Source organism: Sturnira hondurensis, unplaced genomic scaffold (genome assembly GCF_014824575.4).
Source record: "Sturnira hondurensis isolate 20B ecotype Veracruz unplaced genomic scaffold, ASM1482457v3 Scaffold0006413, whole genome shotgun sequence".
In the NCBI taxonomy this organism is placed as follows: domain Eukaryota; kingdom Metazoa; phylum Chordata; class Mammalia; order Chiroptera; family Phyllostomidae; genus Sturnira; species Sturnira hondurensis.
In genome coordinates this window covers 35,723,415-35,740,995 of record NW_028079044.1, presented here as the reverse complement: position 1 = coordinate 35,740,995, position 17,581 = coordinate 35,723,415, and the positions used below count along the sequence as shown (strand labels likewise).

At 35.2% G+C, this 17,581-nt stretch overlaps 1 protein-coding gene across 3 annotated transcripts in view; it reads left to right on the top strand.

The window, feature by feature from the left end:
• CSMD3 (CUB and Sushi multiple domains 3) overlaps positions 1 to 17,581 on the top strand; it is a 935,029-nt gene that overhangs the window by 158,099 nt on the left and 759,349 nt on the right. The gene's annotated exons all lie outside the window — the stretch shown is intronic.

Genomic DNA, 17,581 nt, shown 5'->3' with positions numbered 1-17,581 from the left:
ACTGTAGCTGTGATATACTAGTTTTATCATTTCACGTGTTCGGGGATCGGTAGTAATCCAGGGAGAAATTCACGGGGCATTAGAAGCAGGAAAGCACCAAAAAGCTCACTGGTTTTGGTCACTTCTAAAAGTGACCGCAAGGGCAGGTCACTTTTGGGCAGGTGGAGGGAAACTGAGCCAGAACTGAAATGGCTGGCCCAGGGTCATGTGATTAGTTTAAAGATCGTGTTGGGATTCCAGTCGAGAGTAGCGATTAACGTTAAGACCATGGTTCTAGACCTTCATGGGCCATTAGGTGCTGTGTGAACTTGGCAGCTTAATTACCCTTTGTGCTCCTGTCTCCCCAAATAATGGATAGAAGAATGCCTGATGGAGTTATTTTTAGAATTAGATTAAGATACATTTCAAGTAGGAGACCCTGACGCATATTAACTGCTCGATAAATAACGATTGCAATCCATTGTTATAGTGAGAATGCTGTTAGTCCACTGGACTGATATTGTAGTCTTTGAGTTGTTTAAGTCCTGGTTTCCAGGACCTGAGGTCACATTCGTGGTGATAGGAGGAAGAAACTCCACCTTGTGGGTTAGCATGACATGAGTGATTGCTAGTTGAGGAATGTTAAACTGAGCAGGTTATTAAAAGCATGGGGAAGGCAAAGGTGAAGCACCATTAATTTCTATCTCTAATTTAGAAAGGGGACTTTTTGTTTAATTTTTTTAATAAGTAGAGAGTTTTTAAAGAGAATATGTGTATTGTTTTTCAAAATGATTCTGTATCTCAGTCCTTTTTTCAGCTGTGTTTGAACTTCATCAGTAGAATCACATGTACCTTTGTTATAATTATTCTTAGAAGAGAGGTGAAGACTTGTGTGGGAGTTCTGTGCACCAGTCAGGGTGCACAGACAAGCTGGCTAAATGAATCATGCGAAGGCTCGGATGATCCATGTTATTAGGGTGAATTTGCAGAACAAACAGATATTCTAACCTATCTAAAAATGGGTGTCAGCATCCCTCCTCACTTTACTATATCAACTCAATGGTTCAATTAGCACATTATCTTCCAAGGACCAGGATGGGTAAAGGATTTGTCAGAAGTTGTTGCTGCAATTTTGTTAGTCATGCTATGTGCATCCTTTCACTTAACAGAGTTCACTTTGCCCTGCACGATGGCTTTAGGGGATTAAGTGCCATTTGGTAGATATAAATGGAGGCTTAAGAGACTTGAATTTCATGCCCAGCATGTGGATTAGCTCATGAAACACCTTGGTTTCCAATGAGAACTAGCCTGGATACCTTATCATTAGGCGCTATTGGGAGGTACAAATAAGATGGTGCGTGTGAAACTATTTTGAAAGTGTAGTGAACTGTGCAAATAGGAGAGTGGGTAGCTCATAAATGGTCCAAGGAAATAAAAGTGCTTGAACATAATTGTAACATGGATTTTACAGTAGAGCTTTGCCAGGCAAGTGTGGGTTGAATGCTTTGCCACTGCAACAAATGTAATTTTAAATTAAACTTAACTGTGACCTGTGAACATTAGAGAATTTTATCTTGAAAGAAGTTAGAGAATCTTCAGCAATATGTTTTTGATTGTTCACTGCTTAAACCTAGTTTGCAAGGAAAAAGCGAGTACTGTGAAAAATTAATTCCAATGTCTCTATTAATGGAAAACAAAATTTAAAATGTTAAACAAGACATTAAAAATCTACTTTAGTTATTTAAAATATTTTATTTATTTATTTTTAGACAGAGGGGAAGGGAGGGAGTAAGAGAGGGAGAGAAACATCAGTGTTTGGTTGCCTTTCACACACCCTCTACTGGGGACCTGACCTACAGCCCAGGCATGTGCCTGACTGGGAATTGAACTAGGGACTTTTTGGTTTGTAGACCTGCACTCAATCCACTGAGCCACACCAGCCAGGTAAAGATCTGTTTTAAATGGGTGAACCTTTACAATGAAGATCACTTCAAATTTTATGTATTTCCCCTTTTAAATTAAAAAAATTAACCAGATTTACATGTAGTAAAACAAGAAGGTAGCAAAAAACAAACAAATACAAAAACAAACTCTTTCTCCTTCCTTTCTCCAGTAGTAAAATGGTTTATGTGACTGGGATCAAATTTACTTTAAGTGATTATATTGTCCAGTGTGAGACTTAACAGTTTCTTAGTTGCCTTACAACTCAATAGTTTTAGAACAATTAAAACTTAAGTGGCATTTCCAGGCAATACCTAGTAATAGTAAACATCACTATTGATATTGAGCATGTAATGTAAATTAGGCACAGTCATAAGCACTTTCCATGTCTTTTGTTTTTACAATTCTGAGAAGTAGGTAGTGTTATTATTCTCATTTTAGAGATGAAGAAACTGAACCACACCAGTTACTAATTCACCCAGCATGCCACTTTCCTAAGTAGCCAACGAGGAATTGTGATTTTTGAGGTCCTGCTTATGAACACTACTGTGTGGCTGTGACCTCAGACAGATTATATGATTTATCTTAGCCTTAGGATCCTCATGTGTCAAGTGGGGAGCATAGAACCTCCTCCAGTTCTTGCAGGATTGAATTAGACAACCTAAGGTATCTAAAACCCATGAGATTTAAAATTTTAAAAGGTTATATTAGTAGATGAATGATGAAGGAAAGAATGCTTAACTTTTTTTATTTATTACCTGTTTTTTAAGTTGACTTTACTGGGGTGACATTGGTTCATAAAACCATTCAGGTTTCGAGTACAACTCAACTCATCTGCACACTGCACGGTGTGCTCATCTGTCTGCCCCCACTCCTCCCCGCTGTGTCCACCTCCACCTAGCTCTCATACCCCTTTCCCTCTGGCTATCACGACACTGCCATCTCTGCCTGTGTGTTATGTATATACTATCGATTTTTAAAAAGATTTTATGTATTTATTTTTAGAGGAGAAAGGAAGGAGAAAGAGTGGGAGAGAGACAACAATGGGTGGTTGCCTCTTGCGTGCTCCCTGCTGGGACCTGGCCCGCATCTCAGCCATGTGCCCTGACTGGGAATCGAACTGGTGACCCTTTCTCAGGTGGGCACTCAACCACTGAGCCACACCAGCCAGCGCTATGCCACCTACTTTAAAATCACTTAAAAAAAAAAAAACAACTAAGAACAAGAGCTGGGGCATTTATTCTATTCTTTTAATTTCTCATGGCCTAAAGTTGAAATATCATGACTTCTCCTAAGAGACAGCGTCCCACAAAGAGAAGCCCAGAGCTAAATGGCTTCACTGGTGAATTCTATCAAATAGGGAATAATTCACACCAATCCTTTACAAACGCTTCCAAAAAAACAGAAGATGGGAGAACATTTCCTAATTCATTGAGGCCAATATTGCCCTGACAGCTAAACCAGACAAACACTTCACAAGAAAATCATGAACTAATATCTCTTGTGAAAATAGATGTAAAAATAGACTTAACTTAAAAAGATACAAATGTTAAAATTTAAATATGACTGTAGTTAAACAATAAAAATAAATAAGTAAATAAATAAAAAGTAAAAAAATGAACCTGCATTTGTGTTAAAGATATTTTTCTTTTTTCCCACTTTTTAAATTGAATTTATGGGGGTGACATTGGTTAATCAAGTTACATAGGTTTCAGGGGCACTATTCTATAATACATCATCTCTCTATTGTTCAGTACAGCAAGTTAAGTCTTCTTCCATCACCATTTACCAGTCTTCACCCTCTCCTGCCTCTCCCCCCCCCTTTTTTGAATGGTCCTTGATTGAGGATAAAGCTTATTCCTTTGAGAAGTAACAAATATACTACTTAGTGTTTGCCCATTACTAAAGTTGATTTGAATAGTTGTCTGGATTCGCTAACGTTTAATGCAGAATGTGTCTGCTTCTGTTAAATAGAATATTTTGTTTAGCTGGAATTCATGAATATCATTAAATATATATAGTAAAATAACGTGGACTGCCTTTTAAATAATGCCTGCTTATAATAAAGCAGAAATAGAGCATAATCTTGGTTCTTGCATAATTTTTACTCTTGCTTTGTCAATAACTGTATATTTGTCTGTTTTTTTATTTTCATTAATGTTTGCTTTATGCATGTCTATTTTATTAGGTACATACATATTCTGAATTATGACATCTTCCAGAGAATTTGGAATTTGTTTTATAATCAGATATTATTTATTCTTTAAAATTATGCTTCTTGCCTTAAAATGTACATAGTCAGTTATTAGTCAATACATGCTAGTTTTATTTTGATTTGTATGTTCATGTTGTACATTTTTTCATCCTTTTATATTCAACTTTTCTTAATTCTTAAATATGTATATTTCTTTTCTTTATTTTTGATTTTTGTTGATGTATAATAGATAAATAATTTTATAAGATATTTCAAGTGTAAAATGTGATAATTTGATACATGTATACATTGCGAAAGAATTTCCCTCATTGTGTTAATGAACATAATGGTATCTATTACTTCAATGTTTACCTTGTTTTTCTTTTGATAAGAAAGTTTAAGTTTTACTCTTCTAGCCTGTTTCAATTATACAATACAAAGCTGTCAACTACAGTCACATTATTCATTAGATCCTCACACTTTATCTTATAACTAAAAGGAGTTTGTACCCTTGTACCAGCCTCTCCTTACGTTTCTCATCCAGCAAACTAGCACCTTTCCTGCACTCAGCAAACTCCACTTTCTTTTCTCCATGACTTTGACTTTTTTTTCTGACTCTGTATCTGTGATACTTGTAGCATTTTTCTTGTTTCACTTAACATAATAAATGACTCGTGGTTGGGTATTTTCTTTGTCCAATATCCTTGTCTTTTGTTCCATTGAGGTTTATAATCTGTCTATGGTTGATAAATGGTGTTAATATCTACCACCACACTGCATGTATTTTATTTGCTCCCCCTGTTGATTGTTTTCATTTTCTTTCAAACATTGTAGTTTTTTAATCGATAAATTTTTTTCACTTCTCTCTTTCATTCTTATTTGATCTTCTACCTTATTTATAATTTACCTATATTCGTAATTGATATTCTACTTTGTTATTCATGCAATTTAAAAAATCTGGCTACTCAATGTAATTTTAGTCTCTGGGCATAAACTGTGTATGATTGATTGTTTTTTACTTTATAGCCAAGAGATTATTGAAAGGAATATACAAATACTACCTGCATGACACAATGGCTTTAACCTTGATATTGTTTAGCAATAAATTAGAGGTAAATAGACCTGGCTATATGAATAATTATCCATTGAATATGACTTACTTTGCAGGTCACATAGTGTAATGGTTAGCAATCTAGACTCTGAATATGACTTAATTGCATATGAGTTTAATTGAATATGAGGTGTCAATTGATATTATAATTTCCATTCAACATGTTAATACTGACTTTTTGACATAAATTTTGCTATGAGCATGGATAAAAGACACACGGACAAAATAAAGGTGAATAGGATCAAGGGTGGTGAGTGGGGCAGCTGGGGTGGGGGGAGCAGTGGGGGTAAAATGGGGACAACTGTACTTGAACAACAACAAAAAAAGAATAATAATAATAAAAAGAAAAAGCTAAAATAATAATAATTCCATTTTGAAAAGGTATTAGGTAAGCCTCCAAGAATTGTGGATATAACAAGAACTTGTAGATATAAATTATTAAAATATGTACCTTAACTTTTGTGCCTACAAAATTTAACAACTTTAATCTGACTTTTAAAATTATTGCTAGGGGAGAGAGTAAAAGGAGAAAAGCCAAATGTTCCACCTACATAAAAAAATAATGTTACGAGACATTAAATCTGTCACAGTTGGAAACACATTTGTGGGAGGAACACTTACAATAGATCGCCACAGACCGTTTCCCTTTTTTAGTTTAGGTTGAGTTTTTATGAGAGTAATGTTCGTAGAAGAGCCAATGAGCCAATAAATGGCACTTATGCATGGTCAAATACCACAGTGAAGGCAAGGTATTTGATTACTTTAAAAGTTACTGTCCAACACACTGGACGTTATGCCTATAATAGAAGTTGATATAGATCATGAGTACTTATATTTTTTAACCACCTGAGAAGAGCAAATTAAAGTTTTTACTTTTAGTTTTAGTGGTAGTCTGCCTAGATCCTTGCTGTTCAAAAGGTAGTTCATAGAATCAGCAGCATAACCTAGTAGCATTAATTAAAAATGAAAATATTAGGTTTCACCTCAGACTTGCTGAATTAGATCATATATTTTAATATATCTGAAAATAAATTTTAATGCATTTTACAATATAAGAAATACTGATCTAGATAATTTAAAGACATCTCCAAACAGTGAAAATATAGAAGATTAATGTGTCCTTGTTAATCACTTTGAAAAATAACATTTTTTGAACAGTTTCATCTCTAAGTCTCCTGAAGAAATTTGATCATAATAATTTAGAACTTTAATATTTTCAGTAAGTTTTATAAAAGCAAGTATGTAAAATACACATTTTTCACAAATAAATATCAATTTTTTATAAATAATCAATATAAAAACTACATGAAATTTATATAGCAATTGATTTAATGTTTTAAGTCATACAATAAAATTTTTTCTTCAGACCTAATTGGAATTTTCAAGCCAAATGATATAAAATTTCAAGAATGTAAGTTCATTTTTTAAAAGATTTTATTTATTTGTATTTAGAGGGGAAGGGAAGGAGAGAGGGAGAAAAATATCAATGTGTGGTTGCCTCTTGTGCATCCCTGCTGGGAACTGGCTTGCAACCCAGGCATGTGACCTGACTGGGATTCGAACCACGATCCTTTAGTTCACAGGCCCACGTTCAATCCACTGAGCTACACCAACCAGGGCAATAAGTTCATTTTTAAAGTATATTTTATTATGCTATTACAGTTTTCCCAATTTCTCGTCCTTCCTCCCCACACTGCTCTGCCCACCCCAACCCTCCAGCATTCTTTTGCCTTAGTTCCTATCCATGGGTTGTACATATAAGTTCTTTGAATTCTGTTTGCTAGACCAATTATTACCTCTCCCCACCTATTTTATGCCCACCAATTATGCTTCTTTTTCTCTTTCCCCTTCCCCCCCACTTCTCCCTTCCCTCTCCCCACTGAAATCTCTCCATGTGATGTCCATTTCTCTGATTCTGTTCCTGTTCTATCGTTTGCTTAGTTTTTGTTTTCGTTGTTCACCTTTTCTTTTAGCTTCATTTGTTGATAGTTGTTGCCTCTTTATCATCTCACCTAATAAGGGTTTGGTGAAGATAAACTCCTTTAACTGGACCTTATCTCAGAAACACCATATCTGACCTGCCACTCTAAGTGAAAGCTTTGCTGCATAGAGTGATCTTGAATGTAGGTCCTTGACTTTCATGACTTGGAATACTTCTTTCCAGCCCCTTCTTGCCTGTAAGATTTCTTTTGAGAAATCAGCTGATAGCCTTATGGGCACTCCTTTGTAGGTAACTCTCGCCTTTCCTCTGGCTGCTTTTAAGATTCTCTCTTTATCATTAACCTTGGGTAACTTGATGATGTGCTTTGGTGAGTTTCTCTTTGGGTCCAACTTCTTTGGGACTCTCTGGGTTTGCTGGACTTCCTAGAAGTCTATTTCCTTCACCAGATTGGGGAAGTTTTCCTTCATTATTTGTTTAAATAAGTTTTCAATTTTTTGCTATTGTTCTTCTCCTTCTGGCACGGATATTGGAATGTTTTAGGTTGTTCCAGAGATTCCTCAGCCTCCCTTCATTTCTTTTGAATTCTCGTTTCTTCGTTCTGTTCTGGTTGGATGGTTATTTCTTCCTTTTGTTCCAAATCCTTGCTTTGAGTCCTGGTTTCCTTCCTGTCACTGTTGGTTCCTTAAATATTTTGTTTTATTTCATTTTGGGTCTTTCATTTGTTTTTTTTTTTTTTTCATTTTTTTACCAAGCTCAGTCAGTTCAGCGAGCATTTTGATTACCAAAGCTTTAAATTCTCCATCAGGTAGGCCTCTCATTGCTTAGCTCTCTTTCTGAAGCTTTGCTCTGTTACTTTATTTGAGCCGTATTTCTTTATCTTGGTGCACCTGTTAAGTTGTAAGGGCCGGGGCCTTCAGTATTAACCTGGGCAGGGCAACTGTTCTTGCTGTGCTGCCTGCAGTACTGCCTGTGGGAGAGGGGCCAGAGAAGGAACAATGCAGCTCACCTGTTAGTTCACTTTCCAACGAACTCTCGTGTGAGGCTGGGAGTTTCTCCCACCGGGGCAACTAGGCAGTCTGCAATGAGCTCTGAGTTCCAGTTTCCGGTTCAGCCAGCCCCACTGCATGATCCACCGCCTTGCCACAGGTTCTCTTACCTGTCTGTTTTTTTTCTGTTTGACTGTTTCCTTAATTCCTTGCTTGTCACAGCTCCATACAGTTTAATTTTCTGGCACTTCTGGTTGTTTATTGATTTTAGATTGGTGTTATCCTCCTTTCCATTGTGCAAGGAAGCAAAAGGTTTCTACCCACTCCTCCATCTTGGGCGAAATTTGTAAGTTCATCTTTAATTACAGTGTAATTAATTGGGCCATTCACTTAAAATCAAAACCTTTTATAAAGTGTTACTGAAATCATGCCCTTGGTTTTCACTTGAACGTCTTGGGAAAAGGACTTGAAATGATTCTTGACTTGCATCAGATTTTTTTATTTGTACATGCAGGGCTGGAATGGAGTCACTATTAAGCTGCTTATAGCTTGTGTTTTAATCGTTGTTTACTTTTCATGCCAAACCAGTTGTTACTAACATTCTTGTTTTTAATGGAAAGAAGCTCCCTTAGCTGTTTTTTTTTTTCAGGAAACTGCTCTCAAATTGCCTTTTCCTTTCCTAAGTTCTGAATAAAATGTTACCTATTAATACCTATTATACAGATTATGAAGGAAAGCATCTTTGTATGTTATATTTAATACTATAACTCTATGCCATAAAACTCTCAATAAATATTCATTGAAAGAAGGAATTTATAATAAACTCAAAATTAATATACATCATGACAAATTATGATATTAGCTGAAATGAAAAATCACATTTAGTTTCATTTGAAAATATTTCCAGAAAAACATACTTGAGATACCATTTTAAAAATTAGTGAGCCCTAAATGCTCTTACATTTATAGTAAACTGCAGTCTATGCCTATGTTATTATTATATGAGTGGATATTATGCTTTTAGATATGTGTCCATGACCCATTTTTCCCACCTATTGGCAAATAACCTCAAATAATCAATTAATCACTGTAAGAAGAAAAGTTTATGAAACAAAAATATCTGTCCTTTTTATATAGCAAGTTGAAAAAAATTGCCAACCAAAATCTAACTATAGGAAAATGGATAAATCATTTGCCACTTGCTGCCAGATATTAATTTATTTGACATATTATGACTATGAAGAATATAAAAATGTTTATGATATTTGTGCTGAATCTAGAAAAATCATACAAAATTATTTTAGAAATCCTGAATAATTCACATGCAAATATAAATTAACTATTACATGTGAAATATATATGTGTATATTCCTACATTCAGAAAAATACAGAATTGAAGTAGAGTTAAGGAGATACAGTCTTCTTAGAGTTAAGGAAGTATCCTAGCTTCCAATTTTCTTTAATGACATTTTTATATTTATGAGTACAGGTGGCAAGTGTACAGGGCAGATTTACAAGCTAAATGGTGTAATTAAGATTGTTGTAAATCATGTCCATATGAAAAAAAATTTGTTAGCTGAGAAAATTTAATCTGAAGGAGATGAATGAAAGTGTTATAAAAATATGATAATCTGACAGCTATTTTTGAAATGTTTCAAAAACTAACATGGGGAAAGGGATTAAATGGTCTAATTAAGGATAATGAGCAGAATTACAAACAAGCTTGCTGGGCATCAGTGTTAAAATGTTAATAACAGGATAACAATCAGCGTAACATAAAACAAAATAAATTATCTTTTAAAAATGGAATGGGCAAAACTATTGACTATACTGTATGAGAATATTCAATAGTCTTTGGAATACTTTCACACTGGATGTTTTCAGAGAGAATTATTGCATTGCATTTGATGGAAGTTGGGCTCAAAATATCTAAACTCTCATGATCCGATGATGCCAAGAGTACAATTGTTAGTTTCAGACAGAAGATCTCTGGGGCTGTCCAAAGACTTGAAGCTTGTAAGAGCAGACTTGGTCATGTGCAGGGGTGTCCAACCTGACACTCACAGGCTGCATGAAACCCAGAATGTGTTGGGCTATGAATGTAGCCCAACACGTAATCATAAATTTGCTTGAGACAGTATACAATTTTTTGTGATTATGTGTCACGATGTATTTAATGTGTGGCCCAAGACAACTCTTCTTCTTCCAGCATGGCCCAGAGATGCCAAAAGGTTGGACACCCGTCTAGACACCCCTGATTGTACAAGATTTTGGGTAACACGAAAAGGAATGAAGGATTCTTAAAACTAAGAGGAAGTTTACAGATCATCTCAACCATTTCTATAATTCTAAAAGGGATGAAACTGAGGTTTTTGGATGTTAAATGCCATTAAACTTACCTTACGCTAACACATGTAATCACTGGTGACCCGACATGTGTGAAAGTCAATTTTAAAACACCTGACAATTTAAACCAAGTTTTTAATGAAGGTCTTCACCAGAGGGTCTGCTAATTTATAATTTCTAGCCATGTGTGAGTGTAAGGTATCAGAAACCAAATGACTCAGATCCTAGTATGTCAAACCCCCACAGACATGCTGCATGGATATAGTTAATTACATTCAGCAATCTCTTGATGAATTTCCTGTCTGCAGTAAGTTCCACGCTGAGAGAGTGGACACAGTGGTAACTACGGTAGTCACGATCCCTGTGTTCCGGAGGTGTGGAGTCTAGACAGAGGGCTGGAAATATAGATGTATAAAGGGTAATTATAAGTGTGGTAAATATTGCCCAGTCAAATCACATGGCACTACAACACAGATAGTAGACAGGTGACCTACAGAGGACTGGGAATGAGGAGGCAGTAGATTAACATTAGAAAAACCCAAGAGCAAAGACTTAACAATGGGAGGTTTGACTTTGTACACTTTGCACACTTGAAGCCTGTATAATTTTATTAACCAACGTTACCCCAATAATCTTCATGAAAATAAAAAAGGGATTCAGCAACAAGTGGGCAAATGGGATATCTGACATACGTTAAGTTTACAAAGTTTTGAAAATTTTAGAGAAGGAAATCTTTGTAGGAATTATACATTTAAATATATTTTTCTGTGACTTTGTCAAACGTTACATTTTTTCTTAATTTTCCATTTAATAATTCTTTGAACTCACACTGCCATGCTCCTTTGCAATAGGAGCATGGTCCTAGGGTATTCATGTCTAATATATAGTGAGCACTTAATATGAGAACAAATACTGAGTAGTAAAGTATGATTTTCAACTCACAAAGGTGTGCAAAAGAATTAACTTAAAAATTCTCTTGAACTTATTTTTTTATTTCAAACATCCATAATGGCGTGAAATTTTACCTGAGCCATTCTGCTGGTCCTCACATTCTTCAGGTTATGCCTTAGACTAAGGCAGTGGAATCATCAGCACATGCATGTAGCTGATGGAAAATCCATTTATCTCTTTAACAGGGCCTTTTAGATCCAGTGGCCCACTTGCTTCATTCCCACATTGGATACATGCACTTATTCTTTGGTCTCATTTGCCAAATAGGATGTAAGCCTCCTTCCCAGGCTGTGATTTTACCACCTCATCTGTGGCTCTGCTCCAGAACCATGTTACCGTTCTGCCCTACCCATGACTCATGAGTCTCTCTATGCCCATTCCATCAGACAGCGTACCTGTCTCTATAAATCGATATGTAATATCCCACTCTATCTGGAGATAGGTGAGTTTGAGGGAAGAAAGCTTGGTTTAGGGAAGTATTCATTTACATCTAGCATAAGACTTACATTAAGTATATCTCAATTATATCTTGAGATGGCAAACAAATGTTATCTGAATCCTGTATACCTGTAGGTATAAAGTTTTTAAAACTTTATTTGGGTTTTGAAACTTTTAGAGGAAAAAAATGACACCTCTCTGACCCGGGGAATTCATTTCAAATTCATTCATTTAAGGCAAAGGGATAGAGCATTCAGAAAGACCCAAAATATCCGTCCATATTAGGAAAGGAGCAAAGAGAAATGTCCCTTCAACGTATCTTTAGACAAAACTTCCATTGGAAACAACATTTCCGATATTAACCTCCAGTGGATAGATTCAGAGCCAGCATGCCATTTAGTGCTTAGAACTGGTGGGTTTTGAAATATAAAGTTAATGCTGAATATGACTTCACTTACATCTCTGAGCCAGAGGAGAAAACTGTTAATCATGTCTACCAAATTCTAGGTTCTTTGTCATTGTTATATTAATCATTTAGAAGATATTATATAATACTAGAAGAAGGAGATGTGCCATTAATAATGGAGATATCACTACCTAAAATGAGAATAGGGATGATTAAGTCTTAGGTTTGCTGAATTATGTGTTTGTTTATCTATTTTATTGCGTTTTTTCCATCACCATTTAGTTCCCTTATACATCCCCCTGCAATCACCCCACTGTTGTCCATGTCTGGGTCCTTTTTCCTGTTTGCTCAGTACCCCACCCCCTAACCTCCCCCCACCCACGAGCTGTCACCCTGCTGTGTGTTTCCTTATTTAAGTGACAGAGAATCTTCTTATGCTTTTACATGGATGAGGACTCAATGTATGGACTAGGAAGAAAATACTTTGGGACTATATATATCTATTTAAGCTATTTCTACAGTTTCACTAGAGCCAATATCAAATAATTTAACTATACTCCTGCACAGCTACTTGAGTGGAGTTCTTCCAGAATAACATTTGCACATCGTTAAGTATTAAATGCTCAGCAGCGAGTTCCTTGACTTTGTCCTACCTTTTAGCTATCTTCGGGGGACCAGTAGGCAGAGTTTAGTATATCTGCCAGCAGAATATGGGACAGGACTAGAAGGAGGATGTGCATGCATGTAAATACAGAATGGCTATGTATTCCAAGCATTTTCCCCAAAATAGCTAAGTGTTATATATAAAAGGTAAATTTCAAATCACCTTTTATGACTTTTTCGATTGACTTTTTCTGGTGTGAGGATTTGACAAAGCACTACATGATAACATTCCACGTTTCTTCCTATAACTTTAATTATTATCTTTACCATACTCCTGTAATTTATCCAGAGTTAGGGGAAGGTGGACCTTGACTGTGAAACGTTAACAAGGATATAATGGTAGGATGAAAAGATGCGGGGACTTTTTAAGGAAGATAGGAATGCCTTCTTATTCACCTCCCCCCAAAATGTAGACCATAGCCACAGCTTAGTTTGTGATATTAACAATCAATAGAAAATTATACTGAAAAAAAAAGGCAAACCATAAACTGATAGTGCAGATTCAAAAGAGTTAGAGGGGTTGAATTTAGAAAATGACCTAATGAACATGAGTGAAAGATAATTTCGACTACGTGGCTTTAATACCTAGTCACCTCGATAGACAAATTTTGGGGATATTTGCATTACGTATTTCTGTTTTTTTAAAGATTTTATTTATTTATCTTTAGAGGGGAAGGGAAGGAGAAAGGGGGAGAAATATCAATGTATGGTTGCCTCTCATGAGTCCCCTGCTGGGACCTGCCTGCAACCCAGGTATGTGCCCTGACTGGGAATCAAACCGCGATCCTCTGGTTCGCAGGCCCGTGCTCAATCCACTGAGCTACGCCAGCCAGGGCTGCATTAAGTACTCGTTCTGTTCTGAACAAGTATGAAAGTTGTTAGGGAGGATGTGGTTGATATTCATGCCTGATTCTTATAAAGTTTAGTTTCTTTTTAGTTAGTAAATTTGCATCCTAGTCAATACCTTAGTCTCTTGTGAGTTAGATTAGTGACATAGTTTTCTCTGGATACAGTCTGCTCTGGTCCTCAGTGAGGTAAGGCAGATGTCTTAGAACGGGGAGCCCACATGGCGTCCCCGAGACGACATCAGGATTTCCTGTGGTTTCCTGTTATAGTAAGTGCTGCAGAATTCTTCGGAGGCGAGCGGTCCTCTTCTACAGGAATTCCTGTTACCTGTCTATTTTCTTTCATTCTCTTGTCCTCCTCCTCTTTTAGAAGTGGTTGAAATACATTGGAGGAAATGAAATGAAAGTTAATGTGGAAGTATATAGGAAAGGACAAGACGGAGCCTGCAATAGAGGCCAGGATAGAATTCATAAGTTTGTAAATCATAGATAACCTGGTCCTTATCTTCTTGCCACACACTGCTTCCTTCGGAGAGTCTAGAATTAATATTTTAAGCAGTAGACTATGTGTTGACCACAAGGAAACAACATTTCACCTTCTATAACAATCAATAGTGCATGAGTTAATGTCAACTAAAGCATTGAAGAACACTGTATGGACAAAACAACTAACAGTGGCTAGAGAAAGTAGCCTAGAGATGGACCATATGTGTGAGGGAAATGACTTCAGGTCAAACATCTGCTGTTCAGACAGACCTATAAATACCATCTGTGGGATTGCTTGAATCCCAAGGATAAAATTATACTGTATATGCAATGAACAGCTACATATATTTATGTAAAGCTATCTAAAAACTGTGATTATATATTTTAAATCATATTGTGGCTCTCTTAATTCCTGTGGATTTTCATAATGATGAGGGCAGAGGCATAAGTTGGTATCCATGTAATATTTTAAGGGTTTATTTACTTTAGTTTCATACTCCACTTTAATTATGAAAATGCGATTGTAGTTATTACTCAGGACTAGCAAGAAAGATGAAAAACAAACACACCTCCCACTAAATAAAGTGATAAAGTAGTTTTTATTTGGAGACTACCAAAGACAAACTCAGAATTTTCTTTCATTATCTAAGTTTCCTTTACTTAAGTGGATGTGGCATTATCTAACACCCCTACCAATTGGTTTCAGTAGAATTCTCTCAAGTGTGTCTTTATTAAGTGCCGTTTCCATATGGTGCATTTGCTTGACCGCTGCATCAGGAGTGAGTAAGAATAGGATGGGCCTCTTGAAAACCAAACTACCTTGACCCCTGAGCATGCTTATATTAATTTTCCTGAGCGTAATCATTGAGATTGGAACTGTGACTAGTGGAAAAGAGAGCAAAAGCAATGCAATAAGAAAAGAGCTGAGGTACTTGTGGACAAGAGATGAACCCCCACACAAAATGAAACTTCTTCTGAATACTCTTCCCTAGATGTTTTTGGTGAAGAAATTCGTGGAATTATTTTCTTTCTTTTCTCTTTAATCTTTTTAGATGCTTCAATGTTTTATTTAGATAATTCTGGTATTTTAGGTAATAACAGTGCTTTTCCATGCCTTATTTGGGATTAATATAAATACAGATTTTAACACAGTGTTTAGAAAAAGCAGGGTATTTAAGATGGCTCATCTAAACTCATCACTTTCACATTGGTCAGATTTATAGTAAGAATAAAAATATAAAAACAATATGTTTAGGTAGCTCTATATTACTTACATAGTAAACTTTAGCTTTGAGACACTCGGGCTGAAAGCAATTGCACATACATGTTGAGATTACATTTCAACAAGAAAAAAAATAAAAATACCACAAACTAGTTCATTCGTAGATCAAAAATGGAATCAAAAGCAATTGAGAAGCATAAAGAAAACTGGGAATTTAAAGGAACAAACACATTTTAGCCAGAGTTTAGTAAGTATATAAACATTTGTAATACTTCTCTATGCATGTGAGAAGAGAAAGGTAGTAAACACAGACATTTTGTAGTAATTATAATGTTCTTGATGTAAGATCACACTGTATAAGTATAATTTAGGTGAATAGTTATTACATTATGTATTTTATTTGCATCAGATAATTTGTTTCCGATTTAGAAAGCTAAGTTACAATCAATATGGCTAAGGAAAGACGTTTGAATGTTTAATGGCAAAAGCTAATCAGCACATGATAATGCAAGACTAATTTTACATGTGTACTGGATAGGTGAAATTTTTAGTGATATAGAAGCTTATTAAAAAATCAGGACTTAGATTCAATGAAAAATATATTCATTTTCATTTTCAGTGAAAATGAATATATTTTCATTTCATTTTTTGCTGGGTATAATGCATACTTTTTTGCCTAAATTTTTGTGGGAAAAATAAGTGTACCTTATACAAAGGTAGTACTAATTCCATATCTATGTAAATGTCCTTAATACCTTTATTTATGCTCATGTGTTAAAAGTGTGAATAGAAAACAATATCCATATGTTAAAATAAAAGCTGAAATTCATTTGTAATACAAAAACAAGCATCTAAATGTAAATAAATAAAAATTGAATTAAAAAATTAAAATGAAAGATTTCTTTCGCTAAGAGTTTCGACCAAAAATGTGGGTCTGCATTATACATGGCGAAATACGGTAGATGCGGTGACACAGACTCTGATAATAGATGTGAATAGGTAGGTGCTTGTGAGAGGAAATAATCCATTATACTATTTCAGTCATAATTTTGTGAAAGATGCTTGTTGTTTCCAGGAAACATAAAGCTTCAATTGTAGAAGGCAATACATGGAAATATTAGCTAAACTTGGTTGGTGACTTGAGTGGGTTATTGGAGCAAAACAGAGACAGAGTGACTGGTTTCAGTAAAGGCTAGCACAAAACAAAATTAACCAATGCAGAATTAGGATATAAGTCAAAGTTACATTAAATTTTTGAGGGATAAAAAAGTAGAAGCTGCAAAATATAAAGCACAGAATACAGAAAAAAACATGTTTTGTCCAAATGGTTTTTGAAGGCGTGAAATTGTGGGGCATCTGATGCGAAATTTATGGCGTCACTTATTTGGCTTAATCAGAGATGACATGCTTTAACAACTTGCTAGAAAATAGGGGATGGTTCCTTTCATTTTCAGCCCACATTTAGGATTTTTGCTCTTTCCCTGAGTTTCTTCCTTGAGATTACTTGTACATTGTCAATCATTACTGATTAATAGTATTGCTTATTAGTAATAATAATAATAATGTATTGCCTCTTAATTGTAGAAAAACATCTTGTTCAAATTTTTTTCATTTTATACCAACATACAAATACATTAGGAACATACACACATGACTTGGAATGGTGTTTTTGCCTAATAACATTAGTGAAATTGATGAAAGTAATATTAGATGAAAGTATCTAATAAACATGATCTGGCAGAAGTAACGCCATTGAATGTGGTTGGTAGGGTATGTGAATGTCTTGCATGGGATGGACAACACTTTGAAGATTTCACCAAAAATATCATATGGTATGCTTGAGTGTGATATTGTTATGTTACAGAATTACATGATTGAAATTTTGTAGGAATAAAATTTATGCAATAAAAAAGGGGCATTATTTATGCTGGACCCTGTATATTTGATAAATACATAAAAGAACAAAAGAATGAATACATATCAAATAAATATTTAATAATTTAGAAATAACTATGTAAAATATACTATAACGTGTAATACTATTAAAATATTTTGAAACTAGCACATGTTA